Raw genomic sequence first — 17,644 nt, 5'->3', positions numbered from 1 at the left:
AACTTGGCCCTTACCCATACTGGATTTGCACTTGTAAAACTTAATTATAAGAGCCTGCTTACAATGTCCATTGTAAGGGTCCAATGACCCTTGTGTTTAGGCTATTACCATGTTCACTGAAAGAATAAAATCTACAAGTCTGGTAATTTATGTCGGTCTAAACAACACATTTCTGAGCTTGCATGGATTTTGATGTCTGCCTCTTGCTGAAAGGCTTTTCTTTTTTTTGGCTAATGACAACTACATTTCAATTATTACGAATATATAAATATGTCACTGATGTCAAACGCCAGGCTGCCACCAATTGACACAATAAAAAGCACTTAGAGGAAAGTCATTTAAACCTGGGATTAGCTGGTGGCAATAAAACCCGAAGAGCTGCTTTCAACATCGTAAATTACAATGTTGACGCTGTTCGCCACTTAAAACGAAATCTTTATGATGAACGGGCTGATGCTCATAAATGGGCACAGTCAAACCAAAGCTGTTTCCACTCTGGATTTTGCCCAGCCATCTGTCTTCAGTACCCAATGTTTCACCTGATACTGCATCACTCTCAAATTCAACTGCAGGTATTTTCTCAAAGGGGCAGAAGAGGCAAATGTTTTCTTCTCTCTGTATTGAGAGATGACAACCCCTTTGATAGAAATGGTTTCTACAAACCACAAAATAAACCGTTGAGCCCAGGTTTGACTGCACTGGTCTGCTCAACTCTCTTATTATATATTTAAACAAACATGCCAGAACTTATTTGCAAATGCCTTCAAGTCAAGCTTCAGACAACTTGAGTCATTTGCGGTCTGGAGTTGTAGCGCACTGCACTCTATTTTTAAGCAAGTGCAAGTGAAGTGAAACCCCTTAATAAACTGCCCATTAATTAAGAACAATGTAACTGCTCCTAAGTTGATGCATCAGAGAAGTATGCAAATTCTAAAAAGTAGGAAAAACCTGAAACTAGGAGAAACAATGCAATATTATATTTTGTATTTTATTGCACATTTTAAGTAAACTATACAACCATGTTTGTCTTGTAGTACACATTTGTATTTTGATATACTACATTTTTTAAAAGGTGCTTTCTATAAATGTGTGTTATTATTTTTTCCTGACTTTAAACTCAATGTAAGAGTTTATTTAGGTTCTCTTCTCCAGCGCTGTGTGTGTCATACAAGACACTCTCTGGAGCGAGATGTGATCATCTCATCATTGTTATCCTTGATAAGAATAATACCGCAAACATAAAGCTCAGTCTATGAATGGAAAGATGACTTTGCATTGCTGTCAGTTCAATTAACATACAAGAGTAACCTCTTGGAGCTCTTGTACTCCCTCCCTCTCCTCATACACTATCAATGACCTTTGATGTTGCCAGGTAAAATCCACAAAGGTGTTTCTGACAACCCACTAATTCATGTTGTTATTGTTTTTTTCTCAACTGTGCAGCCTGTGAAAGTATCTTTTTGACTGATCTTTGTTGTTAAGCATCAGCAAACAAAAGCTCCTTCTTGGGGAAAACTGCTTGGTAATGAAACAGAGGTTGCTCTTCACTAAACCCAGGCAGCTGCTTCAAAGTAAATGTCTGTTCACAATGAATTAATAATGTTGCTGAATAAGAACAAGAAGAAGAAGAAAGAGGAATGCATTGTCAACCCCAAATCTTAAAAAAAAATGCATACCTAATCCCACGCACAAACATTCATCCATTAATAGAGATATGTTTTGTAAATGTTTAAAATCTCAACCAAATCACTTCAATTAAATATGAACTTCTCTCAGTTCAATCTATTTCTCATTGTGCCCGATGTCAGACGCGCATAAAGCAGTTACCCAGAACGAAGCATTGCTGGATACCAATGCAAAGCTGCAGCTGATTTTCCACTGAGACGCCGATAAGAGCACATAGGCAATCAGCACCTCTGAGGTGGACAGCTCCGTATTATTCGCTTTCCTGGAATGCATCAACACACACCAGACAAATTATTTAAAAAAAAAAAAAAACAGAGCAATACCTAGTTAAAGCTCTGTTTATCTTCACATTAGAGAGGGTATGCTCGAAGCAAAAATCTGAAGAGACCCATAGAAACTTGTACAGACAGAAGTAATGTAGTTGTTTGAAATGAGTGTGCTGTGTTATCTTGTGCACCCATATCATGCGCGTACACCTATTGCTATGAAACAGAAAGAATAAAGAAAGGTTTCGTTGCCATCTTCCCGGGACAAAATAATTTGGTTTTGTGTTGCGTCCTTTCCCTCTAGGCATGACACTATCAGAAGAAAGATGTAGTGGGGAAAAGGGCAAATAACAACGGATAAGCAAATAAGAAACGCGGGTTTATAAAATGCAGATGAATGGGTAAGCAAATAAGCAACTTGGGTTTATTAAACATGTCTTCCATTGGAGTGGAAATGCAGAATTTCGTTACTGGAAATCAGTTGAATAACTGTCCAGCCACACTACAGTCTAACTAAGTAGCCTGCCAAACTATTTCTGAAACAAGTTTTGGCTGCGAAGCGAAATAAAGAAAAGGCTTAAGTCAAACAGTCACTCTAAACAGTACAATGAAATTATTGTCTCTTCGTATAACCATGTGAAACGTTCATATTAATACATTTTACAAACTACCAAATGCCTCCAAAAAATGTCTGTAGCGATGCGATTTTCACTGCCCCGCTGCAATCACCATCTATATGAAAAAAATAAAAATAAATGAATGTCATATTTTATTGAAACCTAAAAGGCAGCGGGCACTTGGTAATAATTTATTTGTTGTGGATGTGTTTAGCCTGCCTCCTTTTCCATTTCCCTCCAGTGCCATTATAGATGAGCAGCGATGTTGAAGGTGACAGCTAAAGTCTGGCCGCAGTCGATCTCCAGTCCTGCTCCTGATCTATGAAGCTACTTTACTGTATAAATCAATGCGGGCGGACAGGTTACCTAACCAAGGACCAGCATCTCATCTCGGTGACACGATTGATGGTCATAGCTCTGTTTACCACTGGCAATTACACCCCCTTGTCTAAGAAAACCTCCTATAAACGCACAGCGGGAGACTTGAGGAATGTCAGATTCTTAAACTCCGTGTTTTAGTCCCAGGGCTTAGTAATGGTAAAGTGATTCAGGACTCTGGCTAATAATGCAATATTCAGAACGACGTAAACAGGTACAGTATAGTTCACCATCTCTGTTTACCCGATACACATCTTTCTGTATATAGATCGTAAACTCGCATTTTGTATTACCACTATGTCCAAAATCAAAACGTATATAAAATACCTCCTTGCCTCGAGCGCGACCTAGCTTTGTGAATTAGACAAGCGTGGGTCACCACACCAGTTCAGCCGTTTAAACGAGTGACTATCCGAGAAGCAATATTATACACAGCTCCTGCTTAGTTAATGGCCCTTTCACTAACATTTCATTTTTTGCTAATGTTTATTTGCATATTGTGAAGTGTGTGACGAGTTTTTATTCAGCTGGTTCCTCTTTTAATCACATTTTAAATGGAAAATGCACACGGCGTTAGTTTAACAATTATTTCAGATACTTGAACTAAAGGTTGCTTACTTTAATATGCAGTCTCATATCATACTGAAAAGCACACGTGTCCGAATAAGGCCGTGCCTTAGTGTCTAATTAAGGCCAAACAAATCGGGTATTTCTTAAGCCTTCAAAATGATCATTGCACGATAGATACACATAACTAAAAGTATAAAATGACATGGGGTTACATGACAAGTTCGTTATTATTAGCAAAATGTAGTATAAATGTGCTTCTTTTTTAAGGAAAACAGAAAGTCCAGATTATTCAACTTACCTGTTGTCTTTTCACTTGTCTGCGCGCCCAGGAAAACGGTTCATTTCACTTCAGTATTTCCAGTGAAGAAGGCACGCTTTGTTTAGACTTAATTTCCTCAATCAGCTAATCTCTTAACCTCTTCGCAAGCCTTTACCCATCTTTAATTTTTACAACAAAAAAGCAGTTCCTATATTAGAAGCAATTCCTTTACATGCGGTGATTTCCTCTGTTACGCTTCCAGCAGTAGTAGTTTCGACCCGCTCGCTCCCCTTTTAAAACGAGTTAACAGTTTTGCACATCTTCAAATCCATCACTTTGGGGATCCACGTCATTATTTTGTAGCGAGACAAACTCCCTTGTTGTTGTTCCCTTTGCTTTGCAGGCGTTGTAAATGTGTCTGCGGCTGAGTATTACATTTCGCTTCTGCTTCTTGTTCCTACTCTGTTTTGTATTAGCCCCATAAGTCTTTCCTGCAAAACTGCGTCGGAAAAGCCCCTAGACTGGTATGCAATGTAAAGTGCCTCCGGTCGCTCCAAAGAGAGATAATAGAAGCGCACAGCAAGAGTTCTTTACAGTCCCGGAGCGCTCTCTCTCTCTCTCTCTCTCTCTCTCTCTCTCTCTCTCTCTCTCTCTCTCTCCTCTCTCTCTCTCTCTCTCTCTCTCTCTCTCTCTCTCTCTCTCTCTCTCTCTCTCTCTCTCTCTCTCTCTCTCTCTCTCTCTCTCTCTCTCTCTCTCTCTCTCTCTCTCTCTCTCTCTCTCTCTCTCTCTCTCTCTCTCTCAATATATGTATATAGGCCCATATAACGTGTGTGGTCAGAATGAACAGTATAATATTAAAAATAAACACAAATAATACTTAACGCCTCCTCGTGGTGGATCGAATCTACTCATTGTCTAATATTAATGCTGAGCAAAATTAGGATCACTTTAAGATGCAGTGTGCTTTTGTGTATTGCAATGAAAGACGCTGAAGCCGCACACACTTAACCTCTTCGGAGTACCTCTTCGGTACACAGGGCGTTTAAGAAATAAACATGAGCCCTTTGCAATATATTTTAAATGCATTATTTTAATTGCTTGTGAATGAAAACACAAACAAACAAACAAACAAAAAAAACAATTTCACGTAACATTTTGTTCGCAGTGTTTAGATCTAGTAAATGGAAATGCAGACAGCTTCAGCGCGTGGGGGTGCTTTTCGTGTTCCCACCACACATCTCTTTGTTGGAAAACAGAACTGAAGGGAAAAACGGGGAGAGTGTCCTTGTCCTTATATCTAGGTTCAGTATTTTAGTAACCCTAGTATATCGCGTTTTTTTTTTTTAATTGTATTTATTAGTGCCTTACACAGGAAGGAGGATGTTGCACAAATATATCTCTGGTTTAATTTAACGGTAACATTGTTTCCGATGGGTACCCACACGATATTATTAAAGACTGCGTTCAAAAGTCTAGTACATGACATTCAGATTCAGATGGTTTCTTTAAAAACATTGTACAAACCACATTATTTAATTTACCAAAACAAAAATGACAAAGCCAAGCTCAAATTTTGTGAAGAGGTTCCTGCCTTCCTTTCTATCCAAGAAGCGATCAGTCATATTGGCATATAAGACTTGTAGCACGAGTTAGTGCCACTGCCTGTATGTATAGATTATATATTGTTCCAGAGACATACATACTGCATATTAAGAATCACTGTATTACTGTTATGGTAATATTGGCTGTTTTCTGAGCAGGTACATGTAAAATTGAGATTATTTCTGTTAACTAAAATACATATAAATGAATATTCAATTAGCCACACATTACATGTTTAATTAATAATTGAAAAAAAATTCTAAATTTTATATATATATATATATATATATATATATATATTATATAATATTATATATAATATATATATATAATATATATATCGGTCTGGGGGTATTAAATCATTCATTAAGGTATAAAGAGGGAACCACATTAGGGACCTCATTGGAATATGCAAATGCAGCTAATAAGCAGGCCCTAGATCAACCTTTAAACGATTACATATTACATGATCTCAGTGGACTTTACATTACAGTCAACGGCAGGCATGCTTAATTCCAAGGACTATCATTAGCATGGGAAATTACTTAAACAAATAGTTAGTGTTTTAATTTATTTGCAAAGTGTGATGTAAAATACAGTACTGAGGGGGTATTTGTTATTGGGGTTCTGTATTAAGTGGATACAGAGTCATTTACCTTTTCAATGTTTTTCTTTCACTTCATTGGGCTTTTCTGCTAGACTTCAGAATGTTCTGTCGACAAAGCTTCTTGATTGGTGGATACAAATCCAGAGGTTTCTGACAGAGGCTTATTAGAACATTCTTATACAAAGCAAAAAAGCTAAACATTTAGAAACGTGTATTGTACTGGAATGTTGTTGCCTCTAATCAAAATCAATTGGCTAACTGCTAAGAGCATAAATAACCGCATGTGTATGGATAGCATTGTATATAAACATTATAAATACCCAAACTAAAGTGTTACCTTATTATCATGTACATTTTTACATTATCTCCATTTATAATAGCTAATTGCAGTGATGCTCTAGCTGTTTCTCACAATAAAATATTCAAATTTCTATTGACGCCAACTCAGTCACACACCCTTATACATACAGCTCAATTCCTATTGTAGTTCTCAGTCTTAAAGGTATGGAAATTGGCAACCCCCCAGTGCATTCCATATACAAATAATTGCTCATTCAGTTTTGTTTTTTTTAGATATTATAATCCCTAGTTGGGCATGATAATGAGGTGGGCTGGTGACCATAGAAATGAATTCAACTACTAATGCCCCTGTGAAGTGTTACACAGATCAGCATCGTTGCCTGGCGACTCTGATTTTTGTTAATTTTGTTAATTTAGTAATTCCTAGTCCAGCATTTGTCTAATTAACAAGGTTTGATTGGAATGAGTACCAAGTATTTATGGACATAGAGATGTGTGAATATGAGCCACTATTGCTGGAAAATAACTGACTTAAGATGTGATTCAAATAAAAACTGTTAATTTGCATATCTGCATACAAGCAAATGATTTGTCTGCTGTTATTGGCTAACAGAAGACCCCCACTGGCACTAATTAAAAGCTAATAATTCAACCATTAAACGTGTTATATTAAGATGCACCAGCCTTTTGCTTGCAGTGAAAAGTCGATGCTGTTCGTTTTGCATCAATAAAACATCTCTGGCGCTCTGTTTGTATGAATCAATAAGGCAAAGCAGGCATAGAGTGATGGTGAAGCCTCCAACTGCCATGCAGACAAGTCTTTACATGTTCTGTAATAATCATAACAAGTCTTTATATGTAATAATCACAACATGCAAAGACACGGACACCGACTTCTCTTCAAGATGTTTGTCGAAAAGTTTTACTAACAATACGTTTTTATATTTAGTACTACAGTTCAGTAACTAATATGGTAGTTTGCTGCTTAACTATTTAAAAAAGATCGATTCTTCTGCTCTTGCTTTAGAATTCACTGGGAGTAGGAGTTTTCAGTTTTCACTGCCAGTGGCTATATTATCATCGGTGCTTCTACACAAACCTAAATAAAACACTTCATCAGCTCTTAAAACTTGCTTTCGGCAACACTTGGCAAAGCTTTAAATGCTGGACTAAGAATTACTAAATAGGTCTATTTTACCCGCTTAACTTTGTATTATATAGTTTCACCTTTCTGACTATCATTTCTCCATCCTCTCTCTTGTCTTCTCTTTTGAGAAAATAAAAGCATTTTGTTTCTTTCAATGTTAATTCCCAGCCACCGCAGCTAAGTACACATCTCTTTTAGAAAACACTTTGCATGAAGTGTCTCTAACTACTGTTTACACAGTAGTTACTTAGTGTGTATTTACAAATAATTATAATGTTATTATGCAAGTTAAAGTGCACTTAATGTGTACATATTTTTGCACAATATAACCCCTAACCCTTTTCTGATAACACTGTGTACTTTCATATATTGTGCAAACCCAGGTGTGCAGTATTGCTCTTGCCTGCCTCCACTTGTACAGGATTAGCCATTCTGCACATGATAAACAGGAATTCGATCTGTTTGCTTCTTCTTCTTCTTTCCTATTCTCCTGGTATAAAGAGAAGTGTAAAAAGAACTAGACATATAACATTGGAAGGGTTAATAAGCATACAGGACAATGAAGTGATGAAGTAAAAGGGAGGGTTAAGGAGACATGGGTGAGGAGGATCTCCATGAATGACAACAGATCATCATTTTCTAGCTCTTATGAACTATACTGCAGTTCAAAACCTGCGCTAACCACTTTAATGATTTTGTTTTTCTTCAGCATAATTCGACGCGCTTTGCATTTCCCCTGTGAAACCTCATCCACCGTATGCTAAAGGAATTGTTCTGCATGGAAACAAGTTCGCTTTGAATATTTGGAAGCAGAGAAAATAATTGTTTTCTGCCGAGAGGAGGATTTATAACACACTTAGGAGCCAATCCCCTGAACAGGCTTTCCAGGCCATGTGTTTTCATGCATTTTCTTTCTGGGCGCACTTTGAATCACAAATCATTGTTTAAACACTGTCTTTCACTGCATTTTCAATGCATTTTCAGTCAAAGGCACTCACACGGGCTTGGTTCCCTCTGTTTCTGAAGGTCTTCTAAAATCAGTGTGTCCACAAGAATTCTCTTTAAGGTTTAGCTGATTTAGAACAAAATCGGAATATAACAGATTTTTTAAATTAAAATGTAGCGCTTCAAAAAAAGAAAAGAACAAAGCGAGTGGTGTTATAGTGTAGATACAGCATCAAGGGCATCTGGAAACAGCAATGGTATAAAAAACCTTGACGACTCCTCAGGATTCTTTCAGTCCAGAAGGCTCTAACCTCCCTGTACAGTCAGCACACCCTGTAGCTATACTGCTAAAGTGAAACCACTACATGTGTTGGGTATTTCTACAAAGCCAGTATTGTTTTAATCTGTAAATAAAAACAAACTAGCAATACTGGAGTCTGATGCTCTCACAAATTAAGTGTACCGCAGTAAAGAGCCAGACCTCCACCTCCTGCTCCGATGTGCCAATCCTGTCACAAAGATCATGCCCTCTGTCAGGAGGATAGGCTTTTTCCCTATTAAGGACCTTGCTGGAAAATGAGATATGCCATGTGTGCCAGATGTAGCAGTATGGACAGGATGCATTCAGGAGAGGATTCAGACCATCACACATGACCCTTGCAAACTTCTATAAAATTTAGATGGAAGTGTTTATATTATCACATGCTAACATGAACTATGATTTTAAATACAAAAAAAATAAATAAAAGAAATTCAAATATGGAAGATGAATAATTCATTCAATGTAAAACTAAAATCAGTCAGACCCTGAACTGGCAAGCCCTGTATTTAAAATAATTCTGCTAAAGTATAGTTGAAGTTTAATGTAGTATAGTTCACTCTTCAAATGCTTCAGGCTGGTTCATTTAATCTGTGACCTGCTGCACGTTTGTAGCCATGGTTTATTGAACTTGCAGTCCATCTGCTTGTAGAATCCTTTTGCTTCACATAAATAAAGATGATGTATCTAGAAACAGCACTGAAATCAAGCTACTATTTACGAAATTAAACTGGTATCTTTGTCTCTTTCGATAAGCCTTCATAAGTCCAGGTTTTATGGAAGCCTGTATAGATTGCTCTCCTGTGATTGTTCTTGTATTGCCCTTCATTGGCTGGCTAAGATATCTCGGATGGTTCTCGGATAGCTGATCTGAGGATTTTAAATCTGAACTATATGCAAATCCTGTTTATGCAAAAAAAGAGAAAGACATTACAAGACACAATGTATTTGGCGATTGTTTCTATTAGGGTTTCAGTGAGCATCTTTTCAAGGAACAATCCTCTGCTTTGTTTTGTCGCCAGGGCTTACTTGAGAGACGTGTTGTAAGGTGATTTCGATTGTGTTTCTGTAAAGGGAAGTGAGCCCTCACACTGCTGCAGATTTCTGTAGGAATACATGAGCATTTTATTATATAGCAGTACTGTAAAAACATGACAAGATCAATACAGAGTCCGTTTTCAGAACCGCCATCAATCTAACAGCTAATTAAAAAGTGTCCAAATATAACGTGTCTTTGTATGTGTGCACAGATTCATTGTGGTGCCTTCAACCAGAACGTATACCAGTGGAGCGCTGCAGTTTGTGTACTGATGTTCTGTAATGTGTCTGCCTCTGTGGGTTTTCAAACATGTACCACTGTCGCAGAGAAAAAAAGAGATAACTTAAAGATCCACGTGACACAATGAATGATTTTATGTTAGGCAAGACAACCTTAATTACTACCTTGATACCAAGAGATCACTGTACACAACCTCATGTAACATTGCATTTATAGACAGATAGATAGGTAGACAGACAGTAAGACAAAGACCAATATCTCAAATATTGATTGCCATTAATATAAAGTTACAAAAGTTTCTCTTGTCAACTGTCTTATTGCAGTTATAAAGCCAATGTGTTTCAGTTTAATCAGTCTATAATTAGCGTTTACTTTGGTAATTACCATAGAAGTGTCTAAAATGGTTTGTGATTACAAATTCACTTAGTGCTTTTTAGTTGCAAATCTAGATCATAGTTGATCATATTATGCAACATTATGCAAAGAGTGCAAATGTATTCTGTTTTCCTACAGTTGTAACTCCAGCGCTGCTGAGTAATTTCCTCTTCTGAGTTATGCATGTATGGCTTGACCAGGTAATGTCAGTTTAATCTGTTAATTTGTGATATTGTGCTGTTTGGCACTGGTCAATGAGAGTCTCAGCACTGCACAACATTACTGGAACTGTTAGAAATGAAACACTGTTACACACCCAGTACAATGACAGTCCCAGCACTGCACATTACTGGAACTGCTAGAAATGAAACACTGTTACACACCCAGTACAATGACAGTCCCAGCACTGCACATTACTGGAACTGTTAGAAATGAAACACTGTTACACACCCAGTACAATGAGAGTCCCAGCACTGCACATTACTGGAACTGCTAGAAATGAAACACTGTGACACACCCAGTACAATGAGAGTCCCAGCACTGCACAACATTACTGGAACTGTTAGAAATGAAACACTGTGACACACCCAGTACAATGAGAGTCCCAGCACTGCACATTACTGGAACTGTTAGAAATGAAACACTGTTACACACCCAGTACAATCAGAGTCCCAGCACTGCACATTACTGGAACTGCTAGAAATGAAACACTGTGACACACCCAGTACAATGAGAGTCCCAGCACTGCACATTACTGGAACTGCTAGAAATGAAACACTGTTACACACCCAGTACAATGACAGTCCCAGCACTGCACAACATTACTGGAACTGAACCCATTCAGGTTTTTTTCTCCTGGTTACTGAAAGTCATTAGACCATGGGCAGCTCTAATAGTATAATCATCATTTGTCTTTGTCGCATCTAACAAAACAGGCTGGAGCTGGTGTTACAAGGTTTTTCTCCCATATAAGGTTTAAATTGGCTCAGTTCCAGCGAATGGGGCAGGTCTGAAGCAGTGTATGAGATCTTCACTCTGATATTCAAAGCATCCTCTCTGTCTTCTTGACTGATGGATATGGTCCTTGTCATCCTGTTGATGCCCAAATTGCTGACTTGCAGACAGAACTGCATATTCGATTGATACAGATAGAAGACGCTCGCGACCTTGGCCTGCCTCACTGCATCTCTATCCATCTGTGATAAAATGACATGGGTTTATAAGCAACATAAGTGGCCAGTGAACTGATCCCGTTACCTCCATTAACATTCCACCATACTGCCACATTCTATGAAGTTATTGAATCACATCTCAACTGCACTGCAGGTCCTCCTGATTCAGATATGAGAGTGCAAAGAATGGAATCTCTATACGAAAGACAGAAAGGCATTTTGTTGGTTCACCCAAGTTACTGCTTTGCTGTTTCTGGCATGGTGCAATGATTAAGAAAGCTGTTTATTACAGTATATTAATAAAATACGGTTTCTCCCACACATATGGAATACATTAGCAGTAGCGTACTCCAAGGTATACGCACTAATTGATATGTAATTTGTTTTGCTATTAGCACAGGCGTTAGGGGTGTGATTATGTCCGAGTCAATCCTGCGACGTGCTGATTGCACGCTAATGCTCACTGCCAGGCTGCCTAGCCGCTGGGTTTTATCTCACAGCTCCAAACAGCACTCCGAATGACCCAGCACTGTTGATGAGGCTTAACCCAAACAACCCCCCACCAGTGGACAGTGTTAATGAGCAGTCGTGAGAGGCAACCCGCACTGTAGAGCAAAATGAACCAGGCATTCAAGAACTTCCTGAGTTCCGGAACTTGTAGCTTTTAACCCTTTAACTCCAATCACACAAAAACTTGAATATCAGTGCAGTGAAAAACAGGAACAACCTTTTAGGATTTGAAATAACTGATATATATAATTTTAGTAAGCAATGCTGGTAATCACAGGATTAAAGAATATTTTTGTAATCCATCCAGTCCCAATCATTTTCTGTGATGTTTCCAATGACTTTGGTACAGATTGGAAGCTACTTAGCTGTTCCCAGACTCCCTTACCACAACCTAGTCCATTGCTTTAAAAGTAAGGAGTCAAGACAAGTTCATGAAGTCCAGCAGCAGTGAATGATGTGCCTCCAGAGGCCACACAGTTTAGTTCTTTGTGTTGAAGGTTATTTGTTACAGAGTGGATCAGATAGGTGCAAATGGAAACGCTGAACTTCCTGCTATACAACTTCTCCCTAGGAAGGCATGGCCACTTGTGCATGACTTTTTACAGAGTATCCACTATAACCAGCAGTAACTCTATAAATAACATTTAGAACAGAAGTCCTGATCCGTCAAGACGTCGATAGTTTATTTTATTGTTACTGCATAAGTTACCGCTGAGGGTTTTATTGAACACAAGCAGAAGTGTAAGTTTCTTGTGCTGTGCCTGTGTGACAGGGCAGCCTCACCTGCAAGGCTTCTATTTACCAGGAAGAGAGACTCGGACACAGAAGCTGCAGGTTACACGCTAATGCGCACTTTAATAACACAAACAAAACACATTAACAAACAAAAAGGACAGGAGAGCAGCATGCACCTTCACCACTAGCACCAACATTAATTAAAAAATGAACACCTGTGATCACCCTTTTCATACACCTGTATTAATTCATTTATTCATTCCCACATGCTTTGACAGGGAGGAATTTAACCCCCTCCCTGCCAACCCAATATTCCCCACACACTCCTGTGCCTGCGTCCTGCCACTGCCTGCTACATAATTATTGCAGACCCTTTAATGCAAAGATATACAACACAGCTCTTTATAATATCATAACAGCCTTAAAAATAAAGAACAACAAAGCAGCAGTTTATTTGGTGGTGGATCCAGTAAAGACTAGACACCCACTTTATGATCCTCTTTGATTCTGTTAATCAAAATCCCAGACAGCACCATGCACTGAATGTAGTCACAGTACAGGGCAATACTTCTCTGTACTGGAGAGTTCAATCCATTGCTATAGGACTTTGGAACTCAATGTCTAGCGATACTGGTTCCAAGTTCACATGGTACTTTTAACCTTCCAACTATGTTGACAAAGTGTAGTTGTGTTTCGTTCTTGTCCTGAACCCACACACGCAAAATGTTCTTTGATCTGCTTTGAATGGAACATTTGCATAGCAATTATTTTGTAAGGAATATCAAAAGGAGAGAAAAAAATAACAGGGCATAAAAGTTCCATCAGTTAATTGAGAGAACCTCCCACAGAGAACAAAAGACAAGAACGTTTCTCACAAATATCTTGACAGGCACTCGAGTGACATCATCTGCACATTGCAACTGCTCATATACAGCTCCAGTGGAAATAATGCTGTTTTTCAGATTCATCCCTGTGAAAACAAAATAAATAAATAAAAAAGCTGTGCTAGGACAGAGAGGCAGGATTTTTTTCTTTCCCTGCCGTTTTGTTTTAGTAAATGCTGAAAATCATCTTAACCATTGTGCAAGCATATTTGCATTAAGTGGTGTGGGTAGCACTTGTTCATTCTGACACCAGCAGCCTTTTATATATGATAATATGGAAACAGTGAGTGAATTACAATGGGCATTATGAATTCCAGCTAGCTCTCGGGCCCGGAAGATGTGTAATATATATATATATATATATATATATATATATATATATATATGCGCTTATGTAATGTTAAACAGCCAGTGCTCCAGTTTGAAGGTGTTCTACAGTAAAGTGCTATCAGCTGCATCTGCTTTAGCCCTTCATGCAGCTTCACGTTTCTAAAGGGATTAGTTTCAATTAAAGCAGCGTATGAGACACACACCTGCAGATGCACTTTATATTCCTTAACCAGGGCACTCAGCTGAGAAGAAAGACACCTTCTTAAGCTTCCTTCAGGTCTGGCCTCAAATGGGGGGAAAGGATATTAAGTATCCCAATTAGACTAACAAAAAGATATCCCTATGGGTCACGTTATTACCCATCATTCACTTCTACTTAACTGGATTCCCCTTAACGGTTCATGTGTAAAATCCACAGCAGTGCAGTTTTGTTCAACATGTTACGGATTGGATAACACTATTTTAGGGGTCTATTATGAGTGGCTGTATCTATAAACATGTTATTAATTAGGTTATTAAAAACACATATTTCACTATTTGCCTTCCTCTGCATACACAGAAAAAGGATTGAGAAAACTAAAATTAAAATGCCTCCCTGTATTGAAATTAACAAACTCAAAATTAAATGAATACATGTTGTATTGTAATTCGACAAGACCAACTCCTATAACACTGGATAACAGCAGGAGCAATCATCGCGAGATTCTGGATTTGAATGAACAAAAAGCATTCAACGGAAATATGCATAGCATATAACCATATGTCTCAATTCTCCAGCTGTTGTGTAAGCCTTCCACTAAAGCCGATGCACTGCAATGCAATCGCTCAGTCGTAAACACAGCTACTGTAGCATTGTGTAGTTGTATAATATTCCATTACTTCAGATTTATGATTTTCATTTTTATAAACTCGTGGGAGAAATAACACTGCAGTTTTGTTTGCCTGATGTATTGCCAGTGTCCTTTACTTGCTATGCTATTGTTCAATTTCCCTCTCCAATGTGTGCCAGTGGAATTCAACTTTATTTAGAAGGGAGCCACAGACCCATGGCATCCCTACAGCTCAGTACAAGCAGAGTTTGGTGAAACCTTGCTGCCAACCAAGTTCATGCATATGTCACTCTGTTACCTTTACAAACCAAGCGCTCTTGTTTTTCTAACCTGGAGATTTATTCACCGAGGCAGAGGCCTCGTTTATAAGAGGGTCCTAGAAAGCAATGAAAGCTCAATTGCAAATGTGACGTGAGGAATGTGGTTGATTGCTTAATTGATGGTCAATCAAGCCCCTGTCACATGGCATATAAATGGGAGCTAAATGCTTTGTTTGAAAAGAATGAGTTTGGGAGGAGAGTTTAGTGAAAGCGAGTGTCCAGCCTGAACAAAGCAAGTCAGACACATCGTGTCAGCACTGCTTCAGTGTTTTATTTGTATTTGAATGTGTTTAACCTTTTTATTGTGGTCCTTGTACTTTATTTGTTCCTATGTTTTTTGGTTTGTTCTTGTAATTAAGCGTGTGTGTCAAGTGCCTCAAACTGCATCTTCCTGCCTCTGAGTCTCCCTCCTGGGGGTAACCAGCCCTGCCCGCAACACTACCCTTTCACACAAAGTACAAACAATGAAAATGTGCTGTTCAAACTTAATCAGAAGCATACAGAGAACAAAGAGTAGAATCAATAAGACGTATCAATTTATTAATGTGGATTGAAGCGCTGGCAGAAGGCTCTAAGCAATTCCAAAAATGCGAGCCAGAGAAAGAAAGATTGTCAAATTCCATCTTCTTGCTATGCAAAAGCTAATTCTCCCATTTAGTTCCAGTATAGCAATGCCTGTATTAAAACCACCAACAAAAAGATGGCTAGGCCGAGTACACAAACAGCAGCGTGACTGACTGGCAGTTCAAGGGTTCTGTAATAGTTATCCTGCAGAGTGGACGCTCTCCTCCTCGATGTAAACATGAGTACATGCTTCTTTGTAAATGCATGTTTGATTTTTTTCCTGAAGCTGAGGGTGGGATATTTGGGTTGTGTCTCCAATTAAAAGGAACATGCTCATTAGTGGTTTTAAATACAGTTCCATTTGTCGTCACCCTTAACCACTATTTATGTTTAAGAGCACTGTAGGTGCAAACCAATTTCCAAAAGAAATGGATTGTCCTGTATCACAAACTTCAACCTGACAACATTCAATTATACTAGTTCAAATTGATAAGCATGGCAAACCAGGACTACCAAGGTAAATGTATAGTATAACCATGGGACGAGCATGTGGTACAGTGCAATAATACAGTGCAATAATAATACCGTGCAAAAATACCCAACTTGTGATTGCAGACTGGTAGGTTCTTCAAGGAACATAGTCCTGTGGGAGCGCACGTAAATCCAGGTGCATTTATCATTACAATCTCACATATAGTTCACAATTGTTAGCATTTGCATAAGCTAGATCTGCTAAACTGCAGTTTAAAAAGCTGTGTGTAGAAATACTCTAGAAACAGCTGCATCTCAGCAGAGCTGGTGAGCTAACCTGAAGACTGCACAAAGGGTTCATTAAGAAGGACGTGTATCAGCATAATGCAAGATCATGCTGCCTAATTAAGTGACTAATTAACAATGGATTAATTAGCGCAAGCCTTTTGATTTGAGAACAGAAATAATACATTAATCTTGCAATGCTCTCCTCACCTTTAGCTAAGAACTTCAAATGGCTTTTTAAAACTTTGTCAACTCGTTTTCCTGGACTTTAATTTAAAATACTGTAAGAAGTTCAGTCCCCAACACAAAGCATTACTAATGTTATTAACATTTTGAAAAACGTGAAAAATGCAATCTTCCAATTGCATTATTAATTTCTTCATTGGTGCAGTCCTGACCTTTTTTTTTTTTTTCTTTGCTGTTCTACTGAAACATTGGTGGCTTCATTGCTGAAATCTCCCAGGGCTGAGTAAGCCGTCAATTAGGGCCCATTCTCCAGCACAATACCTCCGGATTAATAAAGATTTAATCATGTGCATTGGTGAAATCCCACAAGATAAGAGCCAGGGGAGCCAGAATGGGATTCAGGGTGGAAATGCCAAAAGCGAGCTATACCTAAACCGATTAACTTATACCATTCACTGTTAATCTGGAGCATCTAACTTGAGCGGATGAAAGAATAAGCTATTAGCCACGGTACAAAGACTCTAACAGCTCATTCCAACTGGGATAATTTTGGAATTGATTACTATGGTGGACTGCGCAGTGCAAATGAGTATTTCATACTAAGGCTTCTGTTTATGTTATGTAAACCCTCCCAATGATATGCTAGATGGGGTGTTATATTTCTCTACATAGCATCTTTTGTTAATAAAGCAGTATCTATACAGTACAGTAGTCCGGTTGGCGATTGCTCGTGTTTTGTAATAGCACTGTTTTCACACATGTAGTTGTGTATTTACAATCCAATGTCTATATAATAACACAGTGCTATTACAGGGTAGTTACAATGCAGTTCCAGACAGTGGAACGTGTTACCAGGGTGTCTGCAGGTTATACTGCAATGTTATCTCAAAGTATTGCTCTGCTTCAGGTACAGTGCAGTGGAGCGGAGGTCTACCTGCAAAATGCAGCTGAGATTCCCAGTTCAGTCCCACAGTTATTAATTGTGCTTTCATTTCAACACGGAGCTG

At 38.4% G+C, this 17,644-nt stretch overlaps 1 protein-coding gene across 1 annotated transcript in view; it reads right to left on the bottom strand.

Moving 5' to 3' along the window:
• The window catches only part of LOC121295340 (X-linked interleukin-1 receptor accessory protein-like 2), a 158,472-nt gene extending 154,098 nt beyond the window's left edge, over positions 1-4,374 (bottom strand). Inside the window, exon 1 of the mRNA XM_041219837.1 lies at positions 3,816-4,374. The gene's annotated coding sequence lies outside the window, so the exon portion shown is untranslated. The remainder of the gene's footprint in view (positions 1-3,815) is intronic.
• Between the last annotated feature and the right edge of the window lie 13,270 nt (positions 4,375-17,644).

This window comes from Polyodon spathula, chromosome 20 (assembly GCF_017654505.1).
Source record: "Polyodon spathula isolate WHYD16114869_AA chromosome 20, ASM1765450v1, whole genome shotgun sequence".
In the NCBI taxonomy this organism is placed as follows: domain Eukaryota; kingdom Metazoa; phylum Chordata; class Actinopteri; order Acipenseriformes; family Polyodontidae; genus Polyodon; species Polyodon spathula.
This window is presented reverse-complemented; position numbering and strand designations above follow the sequence as displayed.